The 14645-nt window shown below is 36.9% G+C and overlaps 1 protein-coding gene across 3 annotated transcripts in view; it reads right to left on the bottom strand.

Moving 5' to 3' along the window:
* Nup58 (nucleoporin 58) overlaps positions 1–14645 on the bottom strand; it is a 69762-nt gene that overhangs the window by 6266 nt on the left and 48851 nt on the right. The window lies entirely within an intron of this gene.

Below are 14645 nucleotides of genomic sequence, written 5' to 3'. Positions count from 1 at the left end.
ATCCCATCACTACTGGGATTTTATCTTCCAGTAGGTTTAATGTATCTGTTTTAAAGTTTAGATCTTTGATCCATTTTGATTTTACTTTAGTAAATGGTGAGAGATAAGGATCCAGTTCCAATCTTCTGCAAATAGAAACCAGCTTTTCCACCACCGCTTGTTGAACAGGCTGTCCTTCCTCCAATATATGCTTTTGGCCCCATTGTCAAAGATCAATATTGAATATATCTGGGGAGGTTTCTGTATCCACAATTCTGTTCACATATATGTTTTTGTTCCAGTACCATGCCATTTTTATCACTATTGCTTTCTGGTAGAGCTTGAAGTCAGGTACTGCTATGCGTCTAGCTTTGCTCTTATTGCCCAAAATTACTTTTGCTATTCTGGGTTCTCTTCTGGCTCCATATGAATTTTAGTATTGTTTTCTCTAGCTCTGTAAAGTATGCTGTTGTTATTTTGACTGGGACAGCATTGAATCTGTACAACATTTTTGGAAGTATGTCCATTTTGACAATATTGGTTTTGTCTATCCAGGAGCAGGACATATCTTTCCATTTTCTGATGTCCTCTTCAATCTCCTTCTTCAGAGTACTGTAGTTTTTCTTTGTAACTTCCTTGGTTAGGTTTCATTTTTCTTGAAGTTACTGTATTATTTTCACAATTTCCTTCTCATCCCATTCATTGTTGGTGTACACAAATGCTAATGATTTTTGTGTGTTGATCTTGTATCCTGTTACACTGCTAAAGTTGATTATTAATTCCAAGAGGTTTTTGGTAGAGTTCTTTGGGTCTTCTATGTAGAGTATCATGTTATCTGCAAATAATGAGTTCTTCCTTTCCTCTATATAGCCCCTTTATTTCTTCCTCTTGCCTAATTGCTCTGACTAATGTTTCAAGTACTATGTTGAATAGAAGAGGTGATAATGGACATCCTTGTCTTGTTCCTGATTTTAGAGGCCAATGCTTTTGGGTTTTCCCCATTTAGTATGATGCTAGCTAATAGTTTGTCATAAATACCCTTTATCAAATTCAGATATGGTCCTTCTATACCTAATTTCTTCAGGGTTTTTATTATTAAGGAGGCTGAATTTTGTCAAAAGCCTTTTCTGAATCTATTGATATGATCATATTGTTTTTTGTTTGTTTGTTTTGTTTTTGTTTGTTTGTTTGTTTGTTGATACTGGGGATCGAACTCAGGACCTTGCGCTTGCAAGGCAGGTGGTGGAACCACCGAGCTAAAACCCTGGCCCGATTATATTGTTTTTTAACCTTGCTCCTGTCTATGTGATGTATTACATTTACTGACTTACATATGTTGAGTCATTCTTGCATCTCTGGGATGAACCTACTTGTAATGATGTATCATTTTTTAGATAATGTGCTACATTCTATTTGCTAATATCTTGTTAAGTATTTTTGCATCTATGTTCATTAAGAAGATTGGCCTATATTTCTCTTTAGTTGGGTCTTCATCCAGTTTGAGGATCAGGGTGATACTGGCTTCCATGAATGAATTTGGAAGTACTCTATCCCTTTCAATTTCTTTGAAGAGCTTGAGGAGTATTGATGATATGACATCCTTAAAGATTTTATAGAATTCAGCAGTGAATCCATCAGGTCATAGGCTTTTTTTAGTTGGTAGATTCTTTATTATTGTATCAATTTCATTGCTTTTTGTTGGGTTGTTAAACATATTTATGTCTTCTTCAGTTAGTTTTAGAAGTTCGTGTGTGTCAAGGAATCTGTCCATTCAAAATTTGCTAATTTGTTGGAATACAATTTTTTAAAATAGTTACTGTCTTCTGGATTTTGACAGTGTCTCTTGTAATTTCACCTTTTTGATTTCTAATTGCACTTCCTCTCTTTCTCTTGGTGAGTCTAGCTAAGGACTTACCTGTTTTATTTAATCTTTTGAAGAACCAACTCAATTTGTTGATTTTTAACAGTTATTTCAGTTTCAATTACATGATTTCTGCTCTTGTCTTTATAATTTCCCTTGATTTCAGTTTAGGGGTGTTTTGTTACAGTTTCTCAAGTACCTAAAGATTTCTCATAGGTTATTTATTTGGGCTTGCTCTGTTTTCCTCATGTAAGCATTGATTGTGATGAATTTTCCTCTTAGAACTGCTTACATAGTGTCCTAGAGGTTTTGTTGAGCTGTACAGTCATTGTTATTATTTCCAGATATTTTAAAATTTCTTCTGTGACCCATTGGTTTAGAAAAATGTTGTTCATTTTCCAGGAGGTTTTTCTTTTTCCAAAATTTCTTTTGTCATTGATTTCTGTATTCATTTCAAAGTGGTCGATACTATCCATGGGAGATATTCAATTCTTTTATATTTATTTAAGCTGGTTTTGTAGATTAGTCTATGATCTGTTTTGGAAAAAGTAACTTGTGCTTCTGAAAAGAATGTATACTCTATTGTAGAGGGGTAAAATACTCTGTATATATCTATTAAGTCCATATGTTCAAGGGTGTGATTCAGCTCTGATATTTCTTTATTGATTTTTGTTTGTTTGTTTAGTTGATCTATCTCTTTGCAAAAGTGTGGCATTAAAATTCCCCTACTATGACTGTGTTAATGTTTAGTTGATCTTTTAATTGTAGTAGTTTTATGAATATATACCAGCTCCAGTATTTGGCACATATATGTTTATCAATGTTATCTCTTCTTTTTAGACTGTTCCATTAAGTAGTTTGTAGTGACTTCTCTGTCTCTTCTAATCAGTTTTACCTTGAATTTTACTGTGTCTAATATTAGAATTGCTACCCCGGCTGATTTTGGAGGTCCTGGTGCATGAAATGTTGTTTCCCATCCTTGAATTTTTAATCTATGAATATCATTTTGGATTAGATGAGTTTCTTGAATGCATCAGACTGTTGGCTTCTGTTTTTTTTTTTTAATCTAGTCTGCCAATCTATGTCTTAATTGGAGAGTCAAGGCCATTAATGTTGAGAGATATTGCTGAGATGGGTTGGTTATTTACTATCATTGCCTTCTTTATCTGTTAGTGAATCTTTTTTCATTTCCTGATATTTATTTTTGCTGTTTATCCATTGATCTTACTAATTTCCTCTGTGTTTTTAGCTGTGTCCATTTTGTGATTTCTGTCAAGAATATTCTTAAGTATTTTCTCAAGAGCAGTTTTAGGAGTCATATATTTTTTAGCTGGTCTTTCTTAATGGAAATACCTTATTTCTCCATCTATTTTGAAGGATAGTTTTGCTGGATTAGTTACTCTGGGTTGGAAGTTATTTGCACTTAGGGTTTGCAGTACTTCACTCCAATACTTCTCTTTGCCTTCAGGGTTTGTGGTGAGACGTCTGCTGTGATTCTAATTGGTTTGCCTTTATATGTGATTTTTGTTTTTCTCTGGCTACTTTTAAATTTTGGGTTTTTTGCTAGATATCTGGTAATTTAATAAGGATATGCCTTGGTGAGCTAAGGGAAAGACTGAAGGTTAATACTAGAGATGGAAGGAATGATTGTTGGGGAGCTAAGTGTGACAAATTAAAAACTTGGGAGGAGGAATTTATGTATTTGGAAAAAGAATAAAGAAATATGGTAACAGTACTGTTTGGGGGGGTTGAGATGACGAAGTTAGTTAGGGAGCTGGGATGAGGAAGAGAACCTAGATACCTATTAAACCAGAGTCAATAGAAGAAAAAATACACAAAAGTAAAAATCTAATAAACACACACACAAATAAAAATCATAACCCCATACTACTAAATAAATCAAGAAATGAAAAACTAACCTATAAGGTATCCAATGGAAACACAGATTAAATATTCCAATGAGACAGTGTGTATGAGATTCACATGTAGCTTCTTTGCCAGAGAGTCTGAGTGATCACACCCCAACAACTCCTATGAATCTTCCACTGCAGTACCGAAACTAACTCACACTCAGGGCTTCTTTCCATCAGGTTGCAGGGATTCTTGCAGAATCTGATCCAGTTTGAGTTATTGAATTAGTAACTCTTGCTGTCCTTCTCCTTGGGAGTGATGGTGGAATCAGCAGACTGATTCACTGGCACAAAATTGGCCACTGAATCAAGAGTATTCCTATGTAATCAAATCAGCTACAGTAGTAACAAGCTAACCAGTTACAGTGGTATCTACCTGTGCAAGTTAAGAACATATCGTGAGATCCAATTTTGGATCTCCCTTTAGCCTAGAGAATAAATCCACAGTTATAGTGTAAGCATCAGAACAGCCCAAGTATTGGCCCAGAGCTAATATGCACTAAGTGCAATAGCAATGTCTCCTCTTAAGGTTAAAAAAATCATTCAACAGTAATTTTATAGAATCAATTCTCTAAAGCACACATGATTGAGGACTGAGTAATCCCAGAGGGGGAAGAAGAAAAGGAAAAACCATGTTAAAAAAAAATCTTTTGCCATGTAGTATGGGAAGGAGGAAACAGGAGAGAGGCAGAGGATCCTAATAGTGGTATGTTATATACTTAGATAAGCTAACAGGTAAAACTGGGCATAAAAATTGGCTGTGGGAATTGGGGATGAGAAAGGATTCAATGGCTAATATAAGCATGAGAGAAAAAGTTAAAGGAAGAAATGAATGAGGGAAGAGAAGAAAGAAAAAAGAGAAGAAAGAAAAGAAAAATAGAGGAAGGATAAGAAACAGGAGAAAAAGGTAAAATGAAAAGATATGGATAAAAGTAGAAGAAATAAAAAGGGAAAAGGGAGAAGTCCCTTAACCTCTATAACTATATTGGAAGAAAAGGGCAAGAGGAAGAGAAACACACATACACACTCACATACAATCTTAAAAGAAAAAAAGGGCGGCAAATAATGGAATAAAAGTGCTGGGGAAATAAACAGAGGAAATGACCAAACAAAACATTAAAAAACAAAAAGAAAGTTTTCTATTGTTTTGGACATGTGCCTCTTTTCCACAGCCTAGGAATAAGGAGCAGAGTTCAAGCCAAGATGTGACTCTGCTCACGCTAGAAGTCTAAGGTGGCAGTCTGCCCCTAGAACAGTGCTGGACACAGATATTTGCATACAGTGGGAACAGGGTGCCAATATGAACTTCCAATTCTGTATAACTCAGGATGAACCTGGCCTCCAACTGCATGAACCAGGTCCATGTTCACCAGCTCCAGCCCTTCAGCAGGACTCCCTCCACTCTGCTCTCTAATCTCCAGTTGTTTCCTGTGGCTGTCCTTCCCTCATCTACTCTGGGAACTTGACAGTGTCGATTGTGGCTTGGAGCCAAAGGGCTGCTCTGGGACCTAGGATCGAATACTGAGCCCTTCCCCACAATTGTGTCCCCGCCAGCTCTTCTTCCATAATGGTGGCAGGCACTGGACCAAGGTCACTCACCAACTGTTTACTGTGAAAGGCCACTCTGGGAGCAGTATTTGGCATTTTCCTTGTAGGTCCCAACTGCTGCAGAGACTCAGTCCCCATGTGGTTCTTCTCTTTCCCTTGTGAATGTTCTACCATTGTCTCTCAATACTATACTTTGGGTTGGAATCTTCAAAGCAGAATTCAGACATGGTCACTACATTGTGCTTGGTTAATCCATCTCTTATGTCTCTTTATTTTTATGATAGATTTTCTTCCTCTCTGTGTTTCTTGTTCATGTTCTCTGAGTCTCTCTGACATGGTTCCTCCTCTACTCAGCCATGTTGGGTCTTCCAGACCATTCTTTCTCAGTAGATCTTTCCTCAGCTTCTATGATGTGACCTACTCCTCTAGTCAGCCATGATGAAATCCTATTCAAGGCTTTTGCTTGATCAATCCAAAATCAAGTCCAGTGTTTGGCTGGCACTTGTGCTGTCCCGTGCAGACAGGAAACAATACAGAGCCAGCTCCAAGTTGGTGGTGACTGAGCCAAGGCATGAATTCTACAGTTGTAGAGTTGTTCAGGGAACAGAACATGGGTCCAAGTGTTCCACTAGGCCCATGGGTCCAAGTTTTTTAATTTTTCTTGTTTTTCTTCTCCATGGTCTTTCTTTTTCTTCTTTCCTTTTTTCTTCTATTTCTCCCTTTTTATGTTACCTTTATCTCATCCTATAAATATCTTTCTACTCCTCAATAAGATCCCTTGTCTCACTTCTTTCTCCTGTATCTTATCTTCCACTGTTTACCTTTTCAAAGTTTCCCTCTTACATTCTCCCATTCCAAAACCTTTATATTTCAAGTATAGCCACTAAGTTTTATTAATCTTTAGATAGTTAACTCTATGTTATTACTGTTGAATCATTTTCTATCATTAATAAATGTATAGTTGTTGCATTTAGTACATATTTGCTGTATGTCAATATCTGAGTTGCTTTTGTGTTTATACTATAATTGTGGATTTCTTTTTTTTATGGTTAAGAGCAGTACATTGATTCTTACAGTATGTCAATATCCAATTTGTCTTGGACAACATTACTGTTACTGATTACTATTTCCAGAGTCACATAATTACAGCTACTAAAAGGTTTTCTCTATATGCCAACACCCAGATTACCTTTGTGACACTAACAATACTGTTGTCCATTCTCAGAGAACTAGGTTTTGAGCCAATTGCACAGCATCTGCTCCTCCTAAATTAACAGAGTTGGTTGGATCTTGAGCAGAAGCAAAGGATTTTACATAGCCCAGACCACAAAACTGAAGAGCAGACTAACTAAAAAGATCTCCATACTACAATAGCAACAAAGTCATTCCACCATAAGTGCCAAGAAACCTGAACACGTAACATGGAAATAAACAACAACAAAAAATAGAAACATGAGAAGGCAAGACAAATAAATTGCCACCCAAAACCCCAACACCCTAAAAGTGATCCTGAGGGTATTGAAGGGGAAGAAAGCAAAAGCCACACACCTGACTTATTTAAAAAGATGACAGTGGAGGGGCAGATCCACCCCCAGTGCCCAGGAAGAGCCTTCTGGGCCGCCGTACCACAACCCCCAGCACTGAGGAGCAGAGCAACTCCCAGCACCGAGGTGAGCCTTCTGGGCCACCGTACCACTGCCCCCAGGAGAGAGGAGCAGAACCTCCCCACCAGCACCAAGGAGGTGAGCAATGCAGGTGCCAGCAGCACCCCCACCCCCCCACCCCAGTGAAATGGGAAGACATGTAAACAAGTCTCAAAACCAGACTTCCAGATCACCTAAAGCAACCTCAAAGGGAAATGAGTGATAATCAACCACCTGGACTCCCTGACCTGGGATCAAAAGAGGATCTGGAAAAAATGAAATCAGAAATAATTTCTCACATAACAGCAGAGATTGTGCCCATAGTGCAAGACATAATTAATAAATCTACAAAGGACACAGATAAAAACAATAGAGGAGCTGGGGAACATGATAGAATATGAACATAACAAACAAATGGAATCCATAAAACAGATGCAAACAGATTTCCAGGAGATTAAAACCTCTATGGAAAGTTTACACAGCAGAATGAGCCAAGGTGAGGACAGAATTTCTGATATAGAAGATAAAATTGCAATTAGTGACCAGGAAAAGAAACATTTCTTTAAAATCCCAAGGGACCACAAGAAATCAATCCACCAGCTGCTAGATGAAGGAAAGAAGAATAACATAAGATTGAGAGGAGTCAATGAAGAAACAGGGGAGTGTGCAGATGACATAAAAAATCAGTTCACAGAAGTGATGGCAGAACACTTCCCAAGCTGGGGAAAACAACTTGACGTACAGATAAGTGAGGCATATAGGACTCCAAATAGCCTTGATTAAAATAAATCTACACAAAGGCCTATAATTGTTAAGATTCCAGAAACCCAACAGAAGAACAAAATTCTACAAGCAGTTAGAGAAAAGAAACAAATCACATACAAAGGAAAGCCTATCAGGATCACAGCAGACTTCTCAATGCAAACCCTCAAGGCAAGAAGAGCTTAGAGTGATTTATTTAAAGCACTAAAGGAGAACAAACTCCAACCCAGATTGCACAACCCTGCAAAACTATCTTTCAAAATTGATGGTGAAATGAGATACTTTCATGACAAAGAGCACCTTAGGAACTTCATGAATACCAAACCAGCACTCCGAAACATTTTAGACAAAATCCCAGGAAAAGACAATGAGGATCACAACCCCAGGAATCCCAGCAGAATGAATCCACTAAGCACAACAAGAAATTAAATGCAAAGGAGGAGAATTCAACAAAAAGAAAAAGTCATGACAATGATAACTCAATACATATCAGTTATAACCATCAGTGTTAATGGTCTCAACTCACCAACCAAAAGAAATAGACTGGCAGAATGGGTCAAGAAGCAAGATCCAACAATATGGTGTGTAAAAGAAATACACTTAATTCAAAAAGAAACTCATAAACTGAAAGTTAAAGGGCGGAAAACATACTCCATGCAACAGGAACCCAAAAAAAAGCAGGAGTAGCTATCCTCTTTGCAAAGCAAGTAGATTTCTAACCAACACTGATTAAGAGAGACAAAGAAGGACACTACATTCTTGTAAAGGGAACAATCCAACAGGAAGAAGTGACAATCATAAATATCTATGCACCAAGCACTAGTGAGCCCAACTATATAAGACAAATATTTTCAGAAATGAAAAATTAAATAAGTACTAATACAATAGTAGGGGGGACCTCAATACCCCACTGTCACAAATAGATAGATCAACTAGACAAAAAACAAGCAACGAAATTCTAGAACTCAATCAAACTCTTGAACAAATGAACTTAACAGATGTTTACAGAGTGTTCCACCCCACAAAATCAGAATACACATTTTTTTAGCTGCACACAGTCGTTCTTCAAAATAGACCACATACTCGCTCATAGAACATATTTAGGTAAGTGCAAAGGAACTGAAGGTATCCCGTGTATATTATCAGACCATAGTGCAATGAAATTGGAGATCAACAGCAAAAGAAACTGAAAGAGCTTCATAAACACATGGAAATTGAACAACACACTTCTGAACAACCAATGGGTCACAGAAGAATATAAAGAAGAAATCAGAGAGTTCCTTCAAATAAATGACAATGGCAATACAACATATCAGAATCTATGGGGCACAATGAAAGTAGTCTTACAAGGGAAATTCATAGCAGTGAACACTCATATTAGGAAAACAGAGCAAGCCCAATTAAACAACCTGATGCTGAATCTCAAGCTTCTAGAAAGACAAGAGCAGGACAAACCCAAAGCTCATACAAGGGAGGAAATTCTAAAGATCAGACTACAAATCAACCTAATGGAGACTAAGAGAATGATACAAAAAAATCAATGAAGCCAAGAGTTGGTTCTTTGAAAGAATCAACAAATTTGACAAACCCATAACCAACCTTATCAGAAAATGGTAAGAAAAGGCCCAAATCCAAGCAATTAGGAATGAAAACAATGAAATTACAATGGACCCAGCAGAAATCCAGAGGATCATCAATACTTACTATGAGAATCTATACACCAATAAGATGGAAAACACAGAAGTGGACAGATTTCTAGACATGTATGAATTACCAAAGTTGAACAAAGAAGACCTAAAAATCCTAAACAACCCAATATCAATCAAAAAATTAAAAATGTAATTAAAAACTTACCAACTAAGAAAAGCCCAGGTCCTGATAGCCTCACCACTGAATTCTACAAGACTTTTAGAGAGGAACTACTGCCACTACTGTTTAAACTCTTCAATGAAATTGAAAGGGAAGCAATACTCCTGAATTCATTCCTGGAAGCAAGCATCACCTTGATCCCCAAAGCAGAGAAAGACCCAATCGAAAAGGAGAACTATAGGCCAATCTCACTAATGAACATAGATGCAAATCCTTAATAAGATACTGGCAAATACAATGCAGAAGATCATACACCCTGACCAAGTGGGATTCATCCCAGGGATGCAGGGATGTTTCAACATAGGTAAATCAATTGATGTAATACACTATATCAATAGCGCCAAGGACAAAAACCATATGATCATCTCAATAGATGCAGAAAAAGCATTTGAAAAAATCCAACACACATTTATGATGAAAACCCTGCACAAAATTGGAATAGAAGGTCTCTACCTCAATCTGATAAAAGCCATCTATGAAAAACCAACAGCCAATATCATACTAAATGGTCAAAAACTGAAACCCCTCACACTAAAATTAGGAACAAGACAATGATGTGCACTATCACCACTCCTGTTCTGTATAGTTTTAGAAACATTAGCCACGGCAAGTAGACAAGAGAAAGAAATAAAAGGAATAAAAATAGGAAATACAGAAGTCAAATTGTCATTATTTGCAGATGACATGATACTCTATATAGAAGACCCCAAGAACTCCACCAAAAGCTTTCTAGACTTAATAGCCAAATTCAGTGAAGTGGCTGGATACAAGGTCAACACACAAAAATCAATAGCTTTCCTCTACATGAACAACAGACTCACTGAGAAATAGGGCAAACAATTTCTTTCACAATAGCATCAAAAAAACTGAAATACCTAGGAATCAACCTAACAAAAGAAATCAAAGACCTCTTCTCTGAAAACTATAGCACTTTGAAAAGAGAAATTGAAGATAATATCAGAAAATGGAAAGACATCCCTTGCTCCTGGGTAGGAAGGATTAACATAGTGAAAATGGCCATACTTCCAAAACTGCTACATAGATTCAATGCAATCCCAATTGAAATCCCAGCAGCAGATTCACGGACCTTGAGAAAACAATCCAAAAATTCATTTGGAACAAGAAGAGACCTAGAATAGCAAAAGCAATTCTAGGCAACAGAGACATGGCAGGGGGTATCACAACCCCCAACTTGAAACTATACTACAAAGCTACTGTGATAAAGACAGCATGGTACTGGCAAAGAAACAGACCTGAGGACCAGTGGAACAGATTAGAAGATGCAGAAACAATGCCAGACACACTCAGCCACCTCATCTTTGACAAAGGAGCCAAACACCCTCACTGGAGGAAAGATAGCCTCTTTAATAAATGGTGCTGGAAAAATTGGGTTTCAACTTGCCAAAGATTAAAACTAGACCCATATCTCTCACCATGAACTAAGCTAAAATAAAAGTGGATTAAAGATCTAAATATAAAAACAGAAACACTGAATCGGCTGCAAGAGAGGTTAGGTAGAACTCTTGAAGACATTGGTGTAGGAAAAGATTTTATGAAGGGAACCTCAGTTGCCCATGAACTAGCACAAACAATCAACAAGTGGGATCTCTTCTTATTAAAAAGCTTCTGCACAGCATGAGAAACCACCAGCAGTGTGAAGAGACAACCCACAATGTGGGAAAAAATCTTCACCTGCTTTTCCTCAGACAAAGGTCTACTATCTCGAATCTATAAAGAACTTAAAAAAATCAGACCTCCCAAATTTAAAGACCCAAACCATAAATGGGCATCTGAAATGAACAGACAGTTCTCAGACAAAGAAGTAGAAATAGCAAATAAATACATGAAAAAATATTCAACATCACTGGTCATTCGAGAGATGCAAATGAAAACAACCCTGAGATTCCACCTCACTCCAGAAAGAATGGCTGCTATCATGAAATCAACCAATAACAAATGCTAGCAGGGCTGTGGGGAAAGAGGAACCCTGCTCCACTACTGGTGGGAGTGTAGACTGGTGCAACCACTGTAGAAATCAGTATGGAGATACCTCAAACAACTAGGACTGGAAGTCCCATTTGACCCCGCTATTCCACTGCTGGGTATCTTCCCCAAAGAATTAAAAGAATCATACCACAATGATATATGTGCATCCATGTTCATAGCAGCACAGTTTGTAATAGCTAAAACTTGGAAGCAGCCCAATTGCCCATCAACTGGAGACTGGATAAAGAAAATGTGGGTGTTCTTTTTAATAAATGGAGTACTACTCAGCCATAAAAAATGAGAAATTAGAGACATTTATAGCTAAATGGATGCACATTGAGGTGATACTCTTAAGTGAAATAAATAGGACACACATGTGTAAATACTGAATAGTTTCTCTGGTGTGAGAAACTGAAAGTGTAAATAAGGACTAAAAGGTATAATAGATAATGTGAAATAGGAAGAAAAGGGTCAAAGGGGAAGGGGAAGTGGGAGGGGTAGGGGAAAGGAAAGAAGGGAATGGAATTAATATGAGAAAATGAAAAAATGGAAACAAAGTCTTTGTAAATAAGGAGGGATGGAGGGTTAAAGGGAGGGCAGGGGAAGGGGAAAAAATAAGAACCAAGAGAGACTATGTAAAGGTGCAAATTTCCAATGCTGAATGTCATTATATTGTATACCTAAAATGTACCAATAAAATTAATTCAAAAAAAGAAAAAGAAAAAACAAAAACAAAGTCTTTGTAAATAAGGAGGGGCATAGGGGTTGAAGGGAGGGCAAGGGAATGGGGAAAAAAATAAGAACCAAGATATATCACGTACAGGTACAAATTCCCAATGATGAGTGTCAACGTATTGTATACATAAAAATGTACCAATAAACTTAATGAATTTAAAAAAATGAAAAAGGTGAAATTACAATGTACTCCATTGAAATTCAGATCATTGGTAACTACTTTAAGAAACTGCACTCCAAAAAAAAGAAAGAAAAAAAAGAAACTGCACTCCAATAAAATGGAAAATGCAGAAGAAATGGATAGATTCCTAGATCCATACGAACTACCAAAGCTGGACCCTGAATAATCCAATATTTGGAAAAGAAATTGAAGAACTTTTGCTAGAGGAAAGATAGCCACTTTACAAATGCTCCTGGGAAAACTGGCTATCCACATGCAATAAACTGAACCTAGACCTGTATCTATCACTGTACTAAACAAAAATAAAAATGGATGAAAGATCTAAATATTAAAATGGAAAAACAACCTGCTGGAAGATAAAAGAGGTGAAACTCTTAAATATAGGCAGAGGCAAGGGCTTTCTGAACGGAACCCCAATGTCACGATAAATAATACAAAGAATCAACAAATGGGATCATATGAAATTAAAAAGTTTCTGCATAGCAAAGCAAACAACCAACAGAGTGAAAAGACAACCTACAAATTGGGAAAAAAATTTTTCCAGCTATTCTTTGGACAAAGGACTAATATCTACAATATATAAAGAACTCAATAAATTAGACCCCCAAAACAAAAGACCCAAACAAAAAAATGGGCAACTGAAATAGACACTTCTCAGAAAGAAGTACAATGGCCAGCAAACACATGAAAAAATGTTCAGTCTTGCTGGCCATTAGAAAAATGAAAATGAAAACACTGAGATTCCATCTTACTCCAGAAAGAATAGCTATCATCAAGAAATCAAATAATAATAAATGCTGGCGAGACATCAAGGGAAATAAAAGATCTCTTCTACATTGCTGGTGGGGATTTAAAGTAGAACAATCAGTATGAAGATTCCTCAAAAACTCAAACTAGAAATTCCATTTGATGCAGCTATTTCCCTTCTAGCTATCTTCCAAAAGAGTTGAAGACATTATATTACAGTGATACATGTAGACCCATGTTCATAGCAGCACAATAACTAAGTCTGGATGCAGCCTACATACCCATCAACAGATGAATGGATAAAGAAAATGTGGTATTTACACACAATGGAATACTGCCCCAAAGAAGGATAAACTTAAGTCATTTGTGGGAAAATGGGTACACCTTGAGAGCATAATGTTAAGTGAAATAAATAAGAGACACAAGCTTAAATATTGCATGGTTTCTCTTATATGAGAAACCCAAATATCAATATGGAGCAAAGTAAAAGATAATAGAAAATAAAATTTACTAGAGGATTTTTTGGTTTTTTAATCAAAATATTGTCATTTTAGGCCGGGGATTTAGCTCAGTGGTTCTGTCGCCTGCCTTGCAAAGGCAAGGTCCGAGTTTGATCCCCAGTACCATATATATATAGTGATTTTATTTCTGCACTTTGTGTCATATCTATTTTTGGGGGGGTTTTTTTGGTACTAGGGATCAAACTCAGGTCCTTGAGCTTGTACAGCAGGCGGCAAAACCACTGAGCTAAATCCCCAGGCCTGCACTTTGTGTCATTTGTAGTATTTGACAGCTTTTTAAAACCAGACAAGCTTTAAACTTCACTAAGCAGGGTTCTCTCTCTATTCATGATATCACTTTGTATTTCTGTCAAATAAACCTTTGGATATGAAAAAAATGATGACACAAAAAACTTCCATAAGCAGTAGTGAAAAGATTAACTGTGAAACATTTCATAACACAAATATTTTAAATATTAAATATATCTAAAAGCAACTTGAAAAAGGAAATTTTTCATTTTAAGAAGTTACAAGGTCCAAGATTAGGTCAAAAAAATTTTTTCAAATATTTCTATAAATAAAAAATGATTACATCTAGATGTCTTAAAAATAAGCCAGGCAGGATGGTGTATACCTATAATCCCAGTAGTCAGGAGGCTGAGGCAAGAGGATTGCCACAAGTTTGAGGCCAGCCTGGAGGACACAGTGAATTCAAGGTCAGCCTGAACTACATAGTCAGACCATCTCAAAAAACCAAAATAGAAAGGAAGGGAGGGAGGGGAGATGGCCTAATAGCTACATGAGAAATTCTCTCATTAAAAAATGCCAACAAAATTATCACCTGAGAGGCAGAATTATTTCTAATAGCAAAAAAGTACTGCCAGGGATTTAGCTGAGTGGTTCCGCAGCCTACCTCGCAAGCGT

Source organism: Heterocephalus glaber, unplaced genomic scaffold, assembly GCF_053883595.1.
Source record: "Heterocephalus glaber isolate CG9 unplaced genomic scaffold, H.glaber_assembly_v1.0 deba00001719, whole genome shotgun sequence".
In the NCBI taxonomy this organism is placed as follows: Eukaryota; Metazoa; Chordata; class Mammalia; order Rodentia; family Bathyergidae; genus Heterocephalus; species Heterocephalus glaber.
Note: the sequence above shows the minus strand (reverse complement) of the source record. Positions and strands in the feature narration are given on the sequence as shown.